The sequence below is a fragment of the Lissotriton helveticus genome, chromosome 7 (assembly GCF_964261635.1).
Source record: "Lissotriton helveticus chromosome 7, aLisHel1.1, whole genome shotgun sequence".
Classification (NCBI taxonomy): domain Eukaryota; kingdom Metazoa; phylum Chordata; class Amphibia; order Caudata; family Salamandridae; genus Lissotriton; species Lissotriton helveticus.
The window spans coordinates 1,946,688,070-1,946,707,475 of NC_136068.1; the positions used below are offsets into that span (position 1 = coordinate 1,946,688,070).

The following is a 19,406-nucleotide window of genomic DNA, read 5'->3' on the forward strand; positions in this document are numbered from 1 at the left end:
CTATACCTGTTTGTTTAACAGAGTGAGTATGTGTACGTTTAAGTAGAAATAAGTGTAGTGGTGTGTGTAGACCTGTATATGCAAGTAAATGGATGTTTGATAGTTTATTTCCATGTGTGAGTATGTGTGTGAATAACTCTATGTATAGGTGTAGGTGTGTATCAGGATGTATACGTGTATGAGTACATATGATGAGTGAGTACATGTATGAGTGACTATATACAACTACTGCTGAATGAGTGAATGTCTATGTAGATGCTGGAATTATTAAATAAGTTGTTGTAACTGGTATTGGTATCTCCATTTTTTGAAAATGTTAGTTCCTATTTTTGAATGTGTGTATCAAAGGTAATATTAGGGTGAGAGGAGGTCTGCCACTCTTTCACAAGGATCATGTCATCAGTGATGTCATCAGTGATGTCATTTGAGATTTCATCAGTGATGTCAGGAGTGATGTCACTGACCATGTCATGAGTGATGTAATATGTGATGTCATCAGCAGTGCATTGCGGGTGCGCGAGTTATAGTTAGCTGAACTAACTATAACGGGGGAATTTCAATGGTTTTGTATGAGAGAAATGTCCAGCTAACTATAACATGGGTGAAACCTATGGTTTTTTCAGTGAATTTCTAAGGTTTTTTTAAATGCTTCTTCCTAACTATAACGTGGCTGAAACCTATAGTTTTTTCAGTGAATTTCTAAGGTTTTTTAAATGCTTATTCCTAACAATAACGTGTGTGAAACCTATGTTTTTTTTCAGTGAATTTCTAAGGTTTTTTAAATGCTTATTCCTAACTATAACTTGCCTGAAACCTATGGTTTTTTCAGTGTATATGTATATGCACTGCAAAACTAAACACCTACTTCCTTTACAAAGAAATGGAAAGTTTGCATCTCTACAACATCTCTAATTTTTCACCTTAGTCATCTTCCACACAATCAACACAATAACCACAAATACACACACCTACTTGCTACCATTCTTGCCTGAGCTTATCAATTCTTCTTCTTTAATTCAAATGTAAAGTGCAGGCCCTTTATTCAGCCTTCTTGGTAACTACTACCCATGAATAATAGGACAAAAGGACCAGGGCAGCAGATCAGGTCAAGCACTACGGATCATTTTGTTCCCAAATGTTAGTGGTGCACACTTTTCTAGCATCCGCTGCCGTAGGATGCGTAAATAATCCAATTATCAAAACAAAGTAAAAGGTGCACGCAAACAGAGTCAATTTCAATATTGTTTTTTGTATTAATTCTTCTTTATTCAGAAAAGTTTCGTCACGCAGCATAGGCATAGCCAACGCGTTTCGGTCCTCTTTTAGCCTTGGGAACTTCGTCAGGGCTGTAAAGATTACAAACATATACATACATAAATATTTACTCAAAATGAACAAATTGAAACATTAATATTAAGAACAAAACCCAAAGAAAAAAAGACTGAGCTTAGATGCTCCAGAAATTAATGACTGACGTCGCACCAAGTGATTAAAAATACGGTCTACCAAGAACTGGACTGGTTTACACTATAGTACAATAGTGACTGAAGTACGTGACCCATGTACACACATTTTTGTTAAAAAAGCAAATAAACTGCTTATTTATAAAACACATGTCAATTTCAAATTTATTTACATCGTTATTATGTCAGGGAGGACAGTACAAAATAGTACCCTGTAGACCATGAGATTGATAGGTTTGCTAGGAGGAAATATGTTAACCAAATATTTGATAAAACAATCCAACTCTGGTTTTATGTCTGATGAAAAGGGCCTACATAAACAGACACAAACATAGGAACCGATAAAATATATACAATAATTTTGGTTAGAGAACAATGTACTGACCTCCTAACCATCCTAAATCCAAATATTGAGTCCAATAAAAGAGGGCATATATCAAGAAGAATAGAGACCAATAACCAAAAAACAATATTAGTAAGAGAACCATGCACTGGAAGTTACATTTATTAAGGAGACATCCTATTTCCCTGTTTTTAATAGAAAGAACCTCTACACAAGGTTGTCAAATGTTAGTAATAGAGCGCAGTTGCTGAGAGAAAGGGGGAAAGGTGCTTACCAATTTATTATAAAGTTCAAGAGCTGAAGTACGAACTCAGTTTGGACCGCGGCTCAGTGTGATAAGCTGTACCAGCATATAGTGTTCTCCTGGAGTAAGACAAGGGGAACATAAGTAATTATCGGTATGCTTAAAAAATGGAATGTGAGTAAATAAGAAAGGACATGTTAATGAACTATATGGGGGAGAATCATATAGGTTAGTACGGTGGCATAACTAGTAACCGTCCTTTGAGCAGACATGTTGATCAAGCACTCGTCACGGCTAATAATGAGAGTCCCGCCATCAAAAAATAAACGAGGAAACATTTCTATATATATATCCGTCCGCTGAGGCAAATAATGTCTGCAGAATGATTATTATATGATACTGGGAGTAGGGATAAACACAGGGACGAAAACAAAATAAAATGAGACCCTGTGATCCTAATTGTCCAACCCCGGGGTTGATGTACCTTGAAAAGTGACTATCACGTCTCCGCTGGTTGTCGGTTCAAATGGCTCTGTTTCATGCGGTAAGTGCAAGTTTCCAAAACATTAGTCGTCAATGGATCCGATCAGTTAAATCACAAAAAGGAATTGAGTCAATATTATCTACGAAAAAAATATAAGAAAGAAAATTACGTCACATGAATAATGAGAGTCCAGTCTTAGAAAAAGTACACATGTGTGGTGACATATCCTCATTTAATAACCGCTCCAAAGTATGTATTGGTACGGATCAATGCCACCTCGAGGCACAAGGGAATTCCAATAGATTCCATAAATTATATGGGAGGATGGGTACAGTTACCACCAATAAGGATGGACCACCTGTTGTAGAAATACAAGTTTGGCACATTATTAATCAATGAGATTAATAAGAGCATACATCAGAATTCCTTATTCAAAAAAGAAGTAAACCAAATTATTACACAAAAAAACGTGTGCCTAATAATAAGGCCAAAAACGATACAGTTTGGAAGAATTATATATAAACATAATAAGTGAGACAGTAGTGCCAATTATGGATCCCGAATCGCATGTGCCTAATAATAAGGCCAAAAACGATACAGTTTGGAAAAAATTATATGAGTACATAATATATGAAGCAGTAATACCAATTATGGATCCTGAGTCGCATGTGGTCGTATTCCCACGCCGAGGTCCCCCGAGGTTAGGGAAGTATAAGGCTTCTCCAATCCAGTAGGAGGAGAAGAATTACGGAACGCCGAACCTGGTGTTAAAAGAACCGGGTTCAGGAACCAATATATAAAATGCCGCAAATTGCATAAGTAAATCCCCCCATCCTGCTGTCTAGAGAGCACATACCTGTGGTATGGTGTCGGTTCCGATTTCTTCAGCAAGCGTGGCGTTCAGCAAAAGTGCCGCCATCGTCATCTTATTTATATTGTGGAAAGTGAAATCGGTTTCACCTGCTTTGCCTTAGACCCATGTCATGTGACAGGGTCGAGCCCGACTTCAGATGGTAACCCGCGCCATAGTTTAAGGTGAAAGAAAAGTGAATATAATGGTCCGAAAGTCGACATAGTTAATCCCAAAGGGACAGGAAAAAAATATGAAGACTAATTCCGCATTAGAAAAAATATATAAGTAAAGCCCGACATGGTTCGTGTCAAAAAGACCTGCCCGCATGAAGTGATCGATAGAGCATTGTTTTGTTCATATAAACACATCGTGTCTGTGGATTTAATATTGGTAATTTTAATGACCATAAGAGATCCAAAACGAGAATAAAGGATGTCCAGAGTCCCTGTGATTGCATATCGTGGAAGGGCCTGACTTTAGGTAACAACAGGCGCCATATTGGAATGGGGGTATGAGCAATACTATCTCCCATATAAGAAGACTAAAGGGTATTGTTCGGTCCATGAAAATCTAGTGGTGAAAAAACCAAATGCCACTTCAAATATTTGGGCGGCGCAAAGTTAAAGCAATAAGTCACAAAAATAACATCTATATTACGATGCCTGTTGCCTGTGTTATCTCCAGTAGGGATATCTCTGGCGATAGCTGTAATTTACATGAAAGAATTAATTATACGTCCTTAGGCCAAAGGAATGATGCAGTAAATATTAAACCAGAGTTGGATTATCTATAGAATAAGGTAGAAAAAAGGGACACATCTGCAAGCATATAACCATATTGATACATAGAAAAGGGGTGAGATTATCACATAGCCCAATCTTTTGTCCATTAGCAAATGCAAAATTACTAGATTTCCAAATTTCACATTAAGTAAATTATCTGGGAGTGAAGGGCCCGAATAAACACTAGAAATGCACATTCGGTATCGCATACGCTCATCATAAACACAAATACAGAACATTTACAGTGAATTACAATCAGATGCATCTGTCTAGGCCTAATTACAAAATCATTTTGCATATTAGGTTCTAGAAAGTCCTATAGCTTCGTATGTAGTTCCTCATGATAGTCTGATTGGGAAACACAGTTCTAATTCAAGAAAAAGTGAAGTTCCCTATCCGTATTATGCCCCATCTGGGTGGCATTCAAGCGACAAATCCATTTTGCCTCTCTTTGGCGGAGTACCAGTTCCCGGTCTCCACCCCGAGCATCCTGTGGAATGTGATCAATGCCCAAAAACCAAAATGTTAGGTCATCGGGGTGGTTGTCATTGTAATGTGCACTGACTGGGTATCTTATATCCTTATTAATTATCGTCCTCCGATGTTCTTGAATTCTGGTCTTTAAAGGGCGAGCAGTGCTACCAACATAGATTATATTACAATTGCAGCCCAAAATGTATACCACATATGGCGTGTTGCAATTGATGAATTCATTGATCTTGAAAATTTTGGAAGCATTATATGCAAACTCCCTAGTCTTATTGCGTCCGAAGGGGCATACATTGCATGTCCCACATGTAAAGAAACCAATTGGTTTCGGTGGGAACCATATCTTCTTGACGTTTGTTATGTAGCTTTTACACAGAGTATCTCGTAAGGATTTTCCTCTGCGGTAGGTTATTTGGGGTCGGTCAGTGATTATATTCGATAAGCTACTGATGTTCTTAAGGGTTGCCCAATTCTTTTTAAGGATATTGTACACCTTGTTGCTGTTGGTATTGTATTGGGTGACAAATCGAGCCGGGCAGTCCTTTTTTCGAATTGATTTTGGATTTCTTTGTTTTGTACAGAGGGTATCTTCTCTATTGAGGTTGATCGCCCTTTCGACCGCTGTCTGTACAATTTTTTTCTTGTAACCTCTTTTCAGAAATCTATTGTTTGCTTCCTGTATATTGGTAGCAAACATATCCTCCTGACTGCAATTCCTACGTATCCGTACCATCTCTCCATAAGGGATGTTATTAATCACAGATTGTGGGTGAGCACTCTCGGCTCGAAGTACGGCATTACAGGCTGTTTCCTTTCTAAACAGTGTACTTTGGACAGTATTATTTTCAATATAAAAATGAATGTCCAGAAAGTCTATGTTTTCTCTTCCCTGTATAATGGTTAGTTTGATGTTGAAATGGTTATCATTAAGATAACAATGAAAAGCCTCTAGTTGTTCTTAATATTAATGTTTCAATTTGTTCATTTTGAGTAAATATTTATGTATGTATATGTTTGTAATCTTTACAGCCCTGACGAAGTTCCCAAGGCTAAAAGAAGAACGAAACGCGTTGGCTGTGCCTATGCTGCGTGACGAAACTTTTCTGAATAAAGAAGAATTAATACAAAAAACAATATTGAAATTGACTCTGTTTGCGTGCACCTACTGCCCATGAATAGCAGTGGGTAATTTGCACACTTCCGTCCTTTCCTGCGTCTTTTGTACCACACACTGCGGCATATTTACAAACACCTTGTGCCCCTTTTACAACCTGTTCCGGTTTCGCTTTTGCTTCCATTTTGTTGTTGTTGTGCCTCGGAGCCCGTCCCCTCCACCACGATCCCGCCTCCCAGCTGCTCCTCCCTCGCCCCTCCCCTTCCACTATCCACATATGACAGATGCCTCTGCGCGCAGCGTTCACGCGCAGCGGATGCGCCTCAAAGGTGCGCTAAAGGTAAGCCCGTCAACGCCCGTCCGCGCCTGGACGGCGCCCAGCGCCAGACCCCCTGGTCCTCGCAAAACCCACCCCACCCGCATAACGTATGATGCCGCTACCCTCTTTGCCCATAACCCCGGACGCACACCTCAATGCTGCGTAGCCGCCCCAGGACACACCCATGGACCCTTCACCTGCCACTCCTGCAAGTTCTCCTGCATCAGGACCCACACCAAATCCACTTCCTCCAAACACAGCTCCGACACTAACCACCTGAAGTGCATCCTGCTGAACACCCGCTCGGTCCACAGACACGCCACTGAACTCTACGACCTACTCGACACTACATCACCGGACGTCGCCTTCCTTACAGAAACCTGGATGAACGCCTCCTCAGCGCCCGACATCGCCATAGCCATCCCGGACGGCTACAAGATCATCCGAAAGGACCGCATCATACAAACAGGAGGAGGCATCGCCATCGTCCATAAGAACATCATCCGAATCACGACCAGCTCCGACGATAACCTCGCGACCGCCGAACACCTTCACTTCCAGATCCACACCGACCCCAGGACCACACTTAGAGGCGCCTTCATCTACAGACCATCAGGAACCCGCATACAATTCAACGAAGACATCACTGACTTCATCAGCCCACATGCCCTCACATCCGATAACTACATTCTACTGCGAGACCTCAACTTCCACATGGAAAAGAAAAACGACAGCAACACCAACACCCTCTTTGACAACCTGACCAACCTCGGACTCAAACAACTTGTTGACACCCCCACCCACCTAGCCGGACACACGCTCGACCCTATCTTCACCTCCAGCAAACACATCTCCTTCGATCACACCACAGCTCTCCATTGGACGGACCACAGCTGCGTACACTTCAGCTACAAAAAGACCACGACCCACAACAACCCCCCACAACCTATTCCTCGAAGAAACTGGAACAAAATTACCACCGACCAACTCTTCACATCGCTTAACCAAAACCCTCCTGCCATATCATCGGACCCAAACCAAGCTGCCACCAAACTCACACAATGGATCACCCACAGCGCTGACGAATTAGCACCCTTGAAAAACCACCAGACCAAACAAGGCAAAAAAAAGGCCCCCTGGTTCAACGATGACCTTAAGAAATCCAAGAAGTTATGTCGTACCTTCGAGAAAACCTGGAGAAAAAATCCAACCACTGACAACCTGACCACTTTCAAAGACACCACCCGCAAAAACGATCAATTGATCCGATCCACCAAGAAATCAGCATTCAAGGATCGACTCGACAACAACGCCCACAACAGCAAGGAACTATTCAACATCGTCAAAGAATTTACCAACCCCACCGCAGGCACCAACGACATCACTCCCTCCCAAGACCTCTGCGACTCTTTATCATCTTTCTTCCACAACAAAATTGCCGACATAGTTAACAGCTTTGAAAACCAGTCCGAAGAACAGACCACTACACCCACCCCCGTACCAAAACAGCACTCTCACAACCTTTGCGCCTGGAGCCCAATCACTACTGAAGACACCATCCGCCTGATGAACTCCATCCACTGAGGTTCACCAACCGACCCATGTCCCCACCACATCTTCAACAAAGCAGAATCCATCATCGCACCCCATCTCCGCGAAGTCATCAACTGTTCCTTCAACTCCGCTACCATCCCGGAAATCTGGAAACATGCCGAAGTCAGCGCCCTTCTGAAAAAACCCACAGCAGACCCCTCTGAACTCAAGAACTACCGCCCCATCTCACTCCTCCCTTTCCCTGCTAAAGTCATTGAGAAAGCCGTCAATAGTCAGCTCGCCGCCTTCCTCGAATCCAACAATTCCTTCGACCCCTCACAGTCCGGCTTCTGAGCCAAACACAGCACCGAAACCGCCCTCATCGATGCTATAGACAACATCCGAACAGTACTGGACAACGGAGAAACAGTCGCCCTAATCCTACTTGACCTCTCCGCCGCCTTCGACACAGTCTGTCATAGCACCCTCCCACAACGCCTCAGCAACGTCGGAATACAAGGAAAAGCTTTGGACTGGATCATCTCGTTCCTCGCCGGAAGAACCCAGAGAGTCCGCCTCCCCCCATTCAAATCAGAGGCCACCGAAGTCATCAGCGGCGTACCTCAAGGATCATCACTCAGTCCCACCCTCTTCAACGTTTACATGAGTCCCCTCGCATCCATCGCAAGACAACACAACCTTAACATCATCTCCTACGCAGACGACACCGAGCTGATCCTCTCCCTCACCAAAGACCCAAACACCGCCAAAAATAACCTACACGAAGGGATGAAAGAAGTAGCCGAGTGGATGAAGAACAGCCGTTTAAAACTAAACTCGGACAAAACAGAAGTCCTCATCTTAGGATCATCCCCCTCTGCCTGGGACGACTCTTGGTGGCCACCGGCCCTGGGTACAGCACCCATACCTACAGATCACACACGTAACCTGGGCTTCATACTGGACTTCTCCCTCTCGATGACCAGACAAGTCAACGCCGTTTCATCTTTGTTGGAAAGGCGACCCCAGGGGAGACAGAAGGTATCTGACTGTCCGCCCGAGACCCACCTCTCTGTATGGAATAGGCCGAGCGCCGTAGGGAGGCCTCCTTGGCGAGGCTCCTCTCCTACAATCGTGACAGCTGAGCAATCACACTACTTACAGATGGACACCACACAGGAGGAATATTCACAAGAATCTTTATATAAGCAATTAAGGCAAGTCCTTTGCAGGTTAGCAGGCAAGGATCGAGGGATCCGTAAAGTCTTGGTTTCGGGGATAGGGGGTAGCGGGACAGTCTTGGCACCAACTGGTGCGTGGATAGTTCAAGGGGTCAGGCCGCGACAGCGTCAGCAGGGCCTCGAAGATGGTTCAGCTCGGTCAGGCCGCGACAGCGTCAGCAGGGCCTCAAAGATGGTTCCGTTCGGTCAGGCCGCGACAGCGTCAGCAGGGCCTCAAAGATGGTTCAGTTCGGTCAGGCCGCGACAGCGTCAGCAGGGCCTCGAAGATGGTTCGGCTTGGTCAGGCCGCGACAGCGTCAGCAGGGCCTCAAAGATGGTTCAGTTCGGTCAGGCCGCGACAGCGTCAGCAGGGCCTCAAAGATGGTTCAGTTCGGTCAGGCCGCGACAGCGTCAGCAGGGCCTCGAAGATGGTTCGGCTTGGTCAGGCCGCGACAGCGTCAACAGGGCCTCGAAGGTGGTTCAGCTTGGTCAGGCCGCGACAGCGTCAGCAGGGCCTCGAAGGTGGTTCAGCTTGGGCAGGCCGCGACAGCGTCAGCAGGGTCTCGAAGGTTCCAGGTGCAAGATTTCGGATCAGGATCAGCCGCGACAAGGTCAGCAGGGCTTCGACTCCAAGATACAACTGGAGTCCTAATCCAGGGCTGGCCCAGATATAGGACTGGAGTCCTTTGATGTCCGAACCCTCGAGTCTGGGGTTCAGAGGGGCCGGGATGAAGGTGTCCAGACACCCAGCAGGGGGGTGGAGCCAGCGCCCAGGGAGGCTGGAGGGTGATCGATACCAGGCATCCGGGGACGGCTGGAGGCCCCTCGAAACTCCCCTCTTCCGGGTTCCACCAAGTGGCCACTCTCCCACCTGGGAGGATCTTGGTGCCTCGATGTCGGGGCTTCGCTGAGGCCGTGGCCAGGGTTGGCTGCGGCCACGTGCTCGGGACGTGATGGGCCCAAGTTGGAGTCGGGCCGGAAATGGTGGCCTGGCATGGTCGCCAGACCGGCGGTGTTGGCGAGCAGGGTCCGCCGGGGTCCCAGGGGGGGAGCCGGGGGTTGCCAGGGGAGGCTGCTCTCGTCGATGGTTCGTGTTCAGGGGGGTCAACAGCGGGTCGACGGAGGGCCGATGTCGTCCCAGGCCCGCCATGCGGGAGGGGTAGGACCACGCCACGAGGCCGAGTCCAACACACGTCCCCTCCAGGTGAAGGCGGGGAGAGTCACCCATCTTCCTGGGGATTCTCCTCGTCGAGGCGGAAGAATCGGGACAGGCCGTCAGCATTGGCGTGGTCGTCGCCAGGGCGATGCTCCACCGTGAAGTCCATCCCTTGGAGGGAGATTGACCAGCGCAGCAGCTTTGGGTTTTCGCCACGCATCTGCATCAGCCACCACAGGGGCCGGTGGTCAGTCGGGACCCGGAAGTGGGTGCCGAAGAGGTAGGGCCTGAGTTTCTTGAGGGCCCATACGACGGCGAAGGCCTCTCTTTCAATGGTGCTCCATCGCTGCTCTCTGGCCAGCAGCCGCCGGCTGATGAAGGCCACAGGATGGTCAATCCCCTCGGGGTCAATCTGGGATAGGACCTCCCCGATGCCGTGCTCCGAGGCGTCAGTCTGGACTACAAACTCCAGGCTGTAGTCAGGGGCTTGGAGCACAGGGGCGGTGCATATGGCTGTTTTCAAAGTCTCGAAGGCCACCTGACACGTGGGTGTCCATTGTACTTTCTGTGGCCGGTTCTTCGAGGTCAGTTCAGTGAGGGGCCCCACAATGCTGCCATAGTTCTTGATGAATCGCCGATAATATCCAGTGAGCCCCAGGAAGGCCCGGACGGCTGTCTGGGTGACCGGGGGCTCCCAGGCCACGATGGCGTCAATCTTGGGTTGGAGGGGAGCCACGTGGCCGCTCCCCGCTTGGTGTCCCAGGTAGGTCATGGATCCTTGCCCTATCTGGCACTTGCTGGCTTTCACAGTTAGCCCGGCCCGGCGGAGGGCCGTCAGGACCTCCCAGAGGTGCGTCAGGTGCTCGGCCCAGTGGAGGCTGTGCACTGCAATGTCGTCTAGATAGGCGGCGCTGAATTCTTCTAGCCCCGCCAGCACTTTGTTCACCAGTCTCTGGAAGGTGGCTGTGGCGTTTTTTATGCCGAAGGGCATCACCTTGAATTGGAAGTGGCCATCGGGTGTGGAGAATGCGATAGGCGAACAAGAGGCAGGGCAGCAGGACGTCCCATTTGCGGCGGAGGGGCTCTTCTAGGCCCTGGATCATCCCCTTGAGTGTCCGGTTAAACCGCTCCACAAGTCCATTCCCTTGGGGATGATACGGGGTGGTGAATTTATATGTGACCCCGCACTGTTGCCACAGGGACCGCATATACTTTGAGATAAAGTTTGTGCCCCGATCGCTCACGACTTCTCGGGGGAACCCCACTCTGGCGAAGATCTCCATCAGTGCTCGGCCCACCACGGGAGCCGTTATGGTTCGTAGGGGGATGGCTTCGGGATAGCGGGTGGCATGGTCCACCAGGACGAGGATGAAGCAATGCCCTTGCGAGGTTCGGGGGTCCAGGGGCCCCACGATGTCTATCCCCACTCGTTCGAAGGGAGTGGTCACTACTGGAAAGGGTTGGAGCGGGGCCTTCACCTTCCCTCCGCTCTTTCCGCTGGCTTGGCATGTCGGGCAGGTGCGGCAGTGGTTATGCACATCGGTGCGCATCTTGGGCCAGTAGAAATGGGTCACCAGGCGGCTGTAAGTTTTGTCCTGCCCCAGGTGCCCGGCGAGGGGCACATCGTGTGCCAGGTTCAAAAGGAAGTCTCTGAATCGTAGGGGGACCACCAACACTCAGCTGGCCCCTAGCTCGGCAATTTTCTGTTCACTGTATAGGAGGCCGTGGTCCCAGTAGACCCAGTGGGACCCCGAGGTGTCCCCGGCAGCTTGGGCGGTGGCTTGCTGTCGGGTCCCCTCGAGGGAGGGGCAGGCCTTTTGTTCCTGCCGGAATTGTTCTCGGGTGGGACCACCCTCTGGGCGCCATTGGGCTAGTTTGGGGATGTCACTGAGTTTAGCGCTGCCTTCTTGGTAATGCTCCGATGGCTCGGGCTCGGGGTCGGATTCTTCATTGACTGCGGGCGGTGGGGGCGCGGGCCACTCTGGCTCTTCAGTCGGGGTGGCCTCGGGTGCCGCCAGGGCCCGGGCAGTCATGGATCGGGTCGTCGCGCAGACCCACTCTGGTAGTCCCATCATTCCTAGATGCTCTCTCCCTTCGACTTGGGCCCAGGGGGAGCTCTGGAGGTCGTTTCCAAAGAGGCAGTCCACGGGGGCGTCGTCCCGGACAGTCACTTTGAGGGTGCCCGACACCCCCCCCCCACTCGAAGGGGATTCGGGCCATCTGACACAGAGTTTCTGAGTTGTCGGCGGCCCTCACGGGGCATCGCACGTTCGGTATGATCTGTTCTGGGGTCACCAAGTGGCAGCGGACGGCCGTCACACTGGCTCCCGTATCTCGGAGGGCTTCGGTCCGTCGTCCATTGATGTGGACCCACTGACGGTACTTTTGGGTGTTCCTCGGTAGCGGGCCTGGGGGACCATGTCTCTTTTGCCCAGGCAGGCTAGGGCCATGGCGGCCGGTTCATACTCGGTCTGATCTTCGTTGTAGACCTCTTCGTCTTCTTCTCCCCCTTCCCCCAGGGCCGCCGCAGCGAACTGGCAGGTCGGAGGCCCGGTGGTGCCGGGGCGCTGGTTCATGGGGCAGAGGGGGTAACTAGCATAGTGACCGGTCCGCTGGCATCTGTGGCAAGTAATGTTCGGGTGGGGCCCCGGCCGCGCTGGTGGGGGCCCTCTTCTGGTAAGGGATGGCGAAGTGTGCTTCTGGGGGGACCCCCAAGGCGGACTCCGGCCCGGGGCCGACGGGAAGTCTCGGCTCCTGTTCTGGCTTCCTCCGCCGCCACGCTGGCGGGGGTGCCCCTGGCCATTCCGTCCCGTTTCTCCTATCGGGTCCAGGGGACCCGGGTGCTCACCCATCGATCCGCCTCGATGGCGAGTTTTCAGGGCTCGGTCAGCTTACTGTCGAGGAGATGCTGCCTGAGCTCGACAAAGCAGTTGTTGGAGAGGTGCTCCCAAATGATGAGGTCGAACAGCTGCTCATAGGTGGACACTTTGCTGCCCTTTATCCATCCTTCCAGGGCCCGGCTATAAAAGTTTACGTACTCCACCCACGTGGTACCGGGGATCTTTTTGCAGTCTCTGAACCTCTGTCGGTACATCTCGGGGGTGAGGCCATACCGGGTGAGCAGGGCGTCCTTCATGTGGTCATAGGAGGACATCACGTCCTCGGCCAGCTCTAGCAGGGTGTCTCTTCCTTCGCTGACGAATCTCCCCCACAACCCGGCACCCCAATCTTTTCGCGGGATGCGGTGCGCGGTCATGGCAACTTCATACGCCTTGAACCATTGCTGGATATCGTCATTTTTGTAGTATTCCTTGACGATATCCTTGGGAATATGGACCTTCGGGTCGGCAGGAGGTGGAGGGTTCCGGATTACCGCGACGCCAGCCTCTTCGATCTTGGCTTTGATCTCTAGTTCTTTGAGGCCACGCTCGTGTTCGTACGTGAGCTTTTTTTCATCCAATTCTCTTTGCCTCCGCCTCTCTTCCAGATCTCCCTCTAATCGTAGTTGTTCAATGGCCATTTTCTTTGCTGCTAATTGCAGCTCTCCATCCAGCCGGAGTCAGGCGAGCTCTAGTTCATGGAGCCGACTCCTCTCTCGCTCCCGGGCGTCTTCGTGGGAGAGGCCCGGTTCTTTGTTGGTGGTTCTTTCTTCCACTGGGGCTACGACTGTACTCAGGGGTACTTCTAGGACAATGTCCTCGTTGGTTTGGGGTGGGGTCGCTCCGGTCTCCACCCATGTTTGTAACACGTCTTTAAAATCGTCTTTTGTGCTTAGTCCGGTGGTAGCGATACCTATGGCTTTGCAGAATTGTTTGAGTTCTTTATGGGTGTACTCCTCTAATAGTTCTTTCTGGAATTCTGCGGCTGTTCCGGCTTCTTTAGTAGTCATCGTGGTTGTGGGTCTCTGTTAGTAGGCGAGTTACTTGCTGTACGATTCGCGCGGGCTCGGATCCCACCGCTGCCACCAATGTTGGAAAGGCGACCCCAGGGGAGACAGAAGGTGTCTGACTGTCCGCCCCGAGACCCACCACTCTGTATGGAATAGGCCGAGCGCCGTAGGGAGGCCTCCTTGGCGAGGCTCCTCTCCTACAATCGTGACAGCTGAGCAATCACACTACTTACAGATGGACACCACACAGGAGGAATATTCACAAGAATCTTTATATAAGCAATTAAGGCAAGTCCTTTGCAGGTTAGCAGGCAAGGATCGAGGGATCCGTAAAGTCTTGGTTTCGGGGCTAGGGGGTAGCGGGACAGTCTTGGCACCAACTGGTGCGTGGATAGTTCAAGGGGTCAGGCCGCGACAGCGTCAGCAGGGCCTCGAAGATGGTTCAGCTTGGTCAGGCCGCGACAGTGTCAGCAGGGCCTCAAAGATGGTTCAGTTCGGTCAGGCCGCGACAGCGTCAGCAGGGCCTCAAAGATGGTTCAGTTCGGTCAGGCCGCGACAGCGTCAGCAGGGCCTCGAAGATGGTTCAGCTTGGTCAGGCCGCGACAGCGTCAGCAGGGCCTCAAAGATGGTTCAGTTCGGTCAGGCCGCGACAGCGTCAGCAGGGCCTCAAAGATGGTTCAGTTCGGTCAGGCCGCGACAGCGTCAGCAGGGCCTCGTAGATGGTTCGGCTTGGTCAGGCCGCGACAGCGTCAGCAGGGCCTCGAAGGTGGTTCAGCTTGGTCAGGCCGTGACAGCGTCAGCAGGGCCTCGAAGGTGGTTCAGCTTGGGCAGGCCGCGACAGCGTCAGCAGGGCCTCGAAGGTTCCAGGTGCAAGAGTTCGGATCAGGATCACCCGCGACAAGGTCAGCAGGGCTTCGACTCCAAGATACAACTGGAGTCCTAATCCAGGGCTGGCCCAGATATAGGACTGGAGTCCTTTGATGTCCGGACCCTCGCGCCTGGGGTTCAGAGGGGCCGGGATGAAGGTGTCCAGACACCCAGCAGGGGGGTGGAGCCAGCGCCCAGGGAGGCTGGAGGGTGATCGATACCAGGTGTCCGGGGATGGCTGGAGGCCTCTCGAAACTCCCCTCTTCCGGGCTCCGCCAAGTGGCCACTCTACCACCTGGGAGGATCTTGGTGCCTCGATGTCGGGGCTTCGCTGAAGCCGGGGCCAGGGTTGGCTGCGGCCACGTGCTCGGGACGTGATGGGCCCAAGATGGAGTCGGGCCGGAAATGGTGGCCTGGCATGGTCGCCAGACCGGCGGTGTTGGCGAGAAGGGTCCGCCGGGGTCCCAGGTGGGGAGCCGGGGGTTGCCAGGGGAGGCTGCTCTCGTCGATGGTTCGTGTTCAGGGGGGTCGACAGCGGGTCGATGGAGGGCCGATGTCGTCCCAGGCCCGCCATGCGGGAGGGGTAGGACCACGCCACGAGGCCGAGTCCAACAATATTCATGCTTCAACATCCTACGCATGCTCAAAAAAATCTTCCGTTGGATCCCCACCGAAACAAGAAAGACGGTCACCCATGCACTGGTCACTAGCAGACTGGACTACGGAAACACCCTTTACGCCGGAACCACAGCCAAACTACAGAAAAAACTCCAGCGCATCCAAAACGCCTCAGCCACTCATACTGGACATCCCCCGACTAGCTCACATTTCCGGTCACCTGAAAGACCTCCACTGGCTCCCCGACAACAAGAGAATAACGTTCCGTCTCCTCACCCACGCACACAAGGCCCTCCACGACCTAGGACCCGAATGCCTCAACACACGACTGTCATTCTACACACCCACCCGCCAACTACGATCATCCAATCAAGCCCTCGCCGCAATTCCGCACATTCACAGATCCACCATGGGAGGAAGATCCTTCTCCTACTTAGCAGCCAAAACCTGGAATTCTCTCCCCACTCACCTTCGCCTTACTCAGAACCACCTCTCCTTCAGAAAGCAGCTAAAAACCTGGCTTTTCGATAAGTAACCCACCCTCCCTCAAGCGCCTTGATACCCTCTGGGTGAGTTGTGCGCTATACAAATTCCTGAACTTGAACTTGAACTATAATTTTTCCAACAACCTTTTGAATTTGCCCAACTGTGTGTACTTTATGCACTAGCTTTCTTCTTTAGATATGGTACTAGTTTCTCTTGCTCCCACTGCGGAATTCAACACCCTATCTGTGTAATGACCTGGAAATCCAAAGATCCACTTCACTGACAATGCAGTGTGTAGTTTGCGTCTCTCCAACCTTTCTTATTTTTCACGTTTTTCATCTTCCACTCAATCTACACATCATCCACACATACACACATCTAATTGCTGCATTCATTAGCTGTGATGATCAACTATTCTTCTATTTTATATTCAAATGAAAAGTGCAAGCCCTTTAGTGAAACCCAGTCAGATCCGGTCGCTCCACCAGCTCCTGGCCGTCCTGGCATCTCACCCCCACTCCGTGCCCTGCCAGCCAGTGCCCCGACCTCGCTTTGCGCCTTGTTGGTATCGTATGCACTGCCTAAATTAAGCTTCTGTGACAGCCTGTGCCCCGATCTCGCCCTGCATTGCCTTTTGTTGTTGTTGTTGCCATTTGGTGTCCCAGTCCATCTCTTCTCCCTGCCGCTGCTCCCCCGCGGCCCCACCCCCGCTGCCTACTGCATCCTCAAGCGATCCCTTCCCCACGCGCCACCCCGCTCCCGCCTCCCAGCTGCTCCTCCCTCCCACTGGAACATAAGGACTGACCAGAGCAGTGGAGAGCTGTGACCGTCCTGACCCAGTCAGATCCGGTCGCTCCACCCGCTCCTGGCCGTCCTGGCATCTCACCCCCACTCCGTGCCCTGCCAGCCTGTGCCCCGACCTCGCTTTGCGCCTTGTTGGTATCGTATGCACTGCCTAAACTAAGCTTCTGTGACAGCCTGTGCCCCGACCTCGCTTTGTTATGTTATGTTATGTTATGTTATTTTATTTCTTCTATAGCGCACGGCTACTCCGAGGAGCATCCCGGCGCTTTGGTGAAGAAAGAACAGCTAGAAAACAACAACACAACAACTTAAAAGCAGACACAGGGGAAAGATCACGTTTACTTAGTAAAAAGCCACGTTTTTAGCTCTCTTCTAAAAGTCAGAAGATTGGGAGCCTGTCTGAGAGAGAGTGGTAATTCATTCCACTCCTTCGGGACTAAATAGCGGAAGGATCGACCACCAATCCTTGCACGCCTGATCACCGGGACTGTCATTTTAGATAGACAGGATGATCTCAAAGATCTGCTAGGCACATATCGGGAGAGGCGTTTCCTTATGTACCTAGGGCCAGATCCATGTAGAGCTTTAAAAGCAAAAGTCAGACTCTTGAAGAGAATTCTTTTGGCGATCGGTAGCCAATGTAAGGAATTCCGTAAAGCCGTAGCTCCTGCTCTTCTCGGAAGTCCGTAAATAGCACGGGCTGCTGAGTTCTGGACTACTTGCAAACGGTGCAGGAGATATTTTGGTAAACCCAAAAACAGAGCGTTTGCGTAGTCCAGACGCGATCCGATCAAGGCCTGGACAATAATCTTCCTATGCTGGAGAGATACTAGAGGAAGAAACTTCCTCAGCATTCGCAAAATGCCAAAGCATTTGCCTGAGAGGCACGAGATATGTGGCCCAAAGGATAGCTCACTGTCCACAATCACTCCCAAATTTTTTGCCTTGAGAGACACCTTGTCAGGAGGGAACAAGTCTTGTGGCCACCAAGCCTTCCAATCTGGTTCATTGGTGCATCCAAAAAAGAGCAGCTCCGACTTATCGGAGTTGCACTTTAATCCATTACACCTGAACCACTCAAAGACCGCGCTAAGGCAGTCCCTGATCTTTACGCCGTCGAATGCCCCGCCCCTATCACAGGTGAATAGGAGCTGGGTGTCATCGGCGTAGGATACGATCTGGGCGCCAAAGGATTCCGCGACTGCCGCCAGGGGTGCCATAAAGATGTTAAATAGCATGGGGCTAAGAATGGAACCTTGAGGAACCCCTACCTCTAGCGGAGCCATATCAGCGGAGAAAGGTGGCGCCCAGATCGTTTGCCGGCGGTCGGCCAGAAAGGATTTAAGCCATTTCCACACCGTTCCCCGAATGCCGCACTCCCAGAGTCTTATAAGGAGGCGCTCATGAGGAACGGTGTCGAACGCCGCCGACAAATCCAACATGACCAACATGGCCGTTCCCCCAGCATCAAGACCTTCCCTGATGGCATCAGTGACCTCGACAAGAGCTGACTCCGTGCTAAAATTTGCACGGAACCCAGATTGCGTATCATGCAACAGGTTATTTCCTTCGATGAAATTGGAAATCGTCCGATGTGCAAATCTCTCGGCCACTTTCGCCAGAGCAGGGAGAAGGGAAATAGGCCTATAGTTGGCATGGATGAGGGGGTCCAAAGTGGGCTTTTTGATCAATGGCAGGATCAAAGCATGTTTCCATGCCTGCGGGACCACTCCCGTTGACAATGAAGAGTTTAGAAGAGGGTTCAACAAGGCATTTAAGGCAGGTGCCACCTTCCCCAGGTGTTTAGCCGGGCACGGATCAAGTGGAGAGCCTGATTTCAAACCTGACAAGAGCTCTAAGGAAGTGTCAAGGCAGAGATGTGGGAATTGTAAAAGAGAAGGGCATGGGTCTTCCCTAAAGGGGGGTTTGGATGAAGGATCCACATCCGACCGAGAGCCAGAGTGGAAAAGAGAGGCTTGAATGGTGGTGATTTTATTCACAAAAAATTCTGCAAGCTGTTTTATCCATACTTCTGAATGAGTATGAACTGGTGTACACGTGGCTGGAGAGATGAAATCCAGAACAACTTTAAAGATTTCTTTGCATCCATTTTCAGCCTCATCAATGCGGCGCTCGAAGTAAGCCTTTTTTTCACTCCAGATTGACTGGTGATAGGCTTTAGTTATTGCTCGAAACTTCAATTTCTCGGTCGGGTCATAGGCCCGTCTCCAGACTCTCTCAGCCCTTTTACAACCCTGCCGCTGCTCTCTTAATTGGGGGGTGAACCATGGGGCCGACGCTCTGCGTTCGCCTGATTTAAGTTTTTTTGGGGGGATTAAGATCTCAAGTCTGGCAACCAGCCAATCGTGAAAGAGGCTAAGATTTTCTTCTAAATTGCCCAAAAGAGGACAAGGACAGGTGGTAAGGGCCTCAGATAACATATCCACCGAAAGCAGATGGAAGGGGCGTGAAGTTCGCGTGGTCTTAATTGGTTCTCTCACCCGAATCAGAGCAATGGCCGGTACCGAAAAAGAGATTAAAAAATGATCAGACCATAGTACTGGTTCTATAGTCGTTATTGCAATAGATTTTGTAGAAAAAATCTGATCTAGAATATGGCCTTTATTGTGCGTCGGTGTCTGCAAAAACGGAGACAGTCCTAATGAAGCTGTGATGTCACTAAGTTTCATTGCAGCGGGGTCTAAAATATTATCCATATGGACATTGAGATCCCCGAGTAGC

At 50.4% G+C, this 19,406-nt stretch overlaps 1 long non-coding RNA gene across 1 annotated transcript; it reads right to left on the bottom strand.

Annotated features, from left to right (window-relative positions):
• Nucleotides 1-1,196: 1,196 nt before the first annotated feature.
• LOC144767901 (uncharacterized) lies at nt 1,197-3,464 on the bottom strand. The gene is made up of 5 exons (XR_013598380.1): nt 3,391-3,464; nt 3,180-3,295; nt 2,535-2,673; nt 2,081-2,169; nt 1,197-1,346 (listed from the first exon to the last, which is right to left on the bottom strand). It is a non-coding gene; the product is annotated as an uncharacterized LOC144767901 (long non-coding RNA).
• Between the last annotated feature and the right edge of the window lie 15,942 nt (nt 3,465-19,406).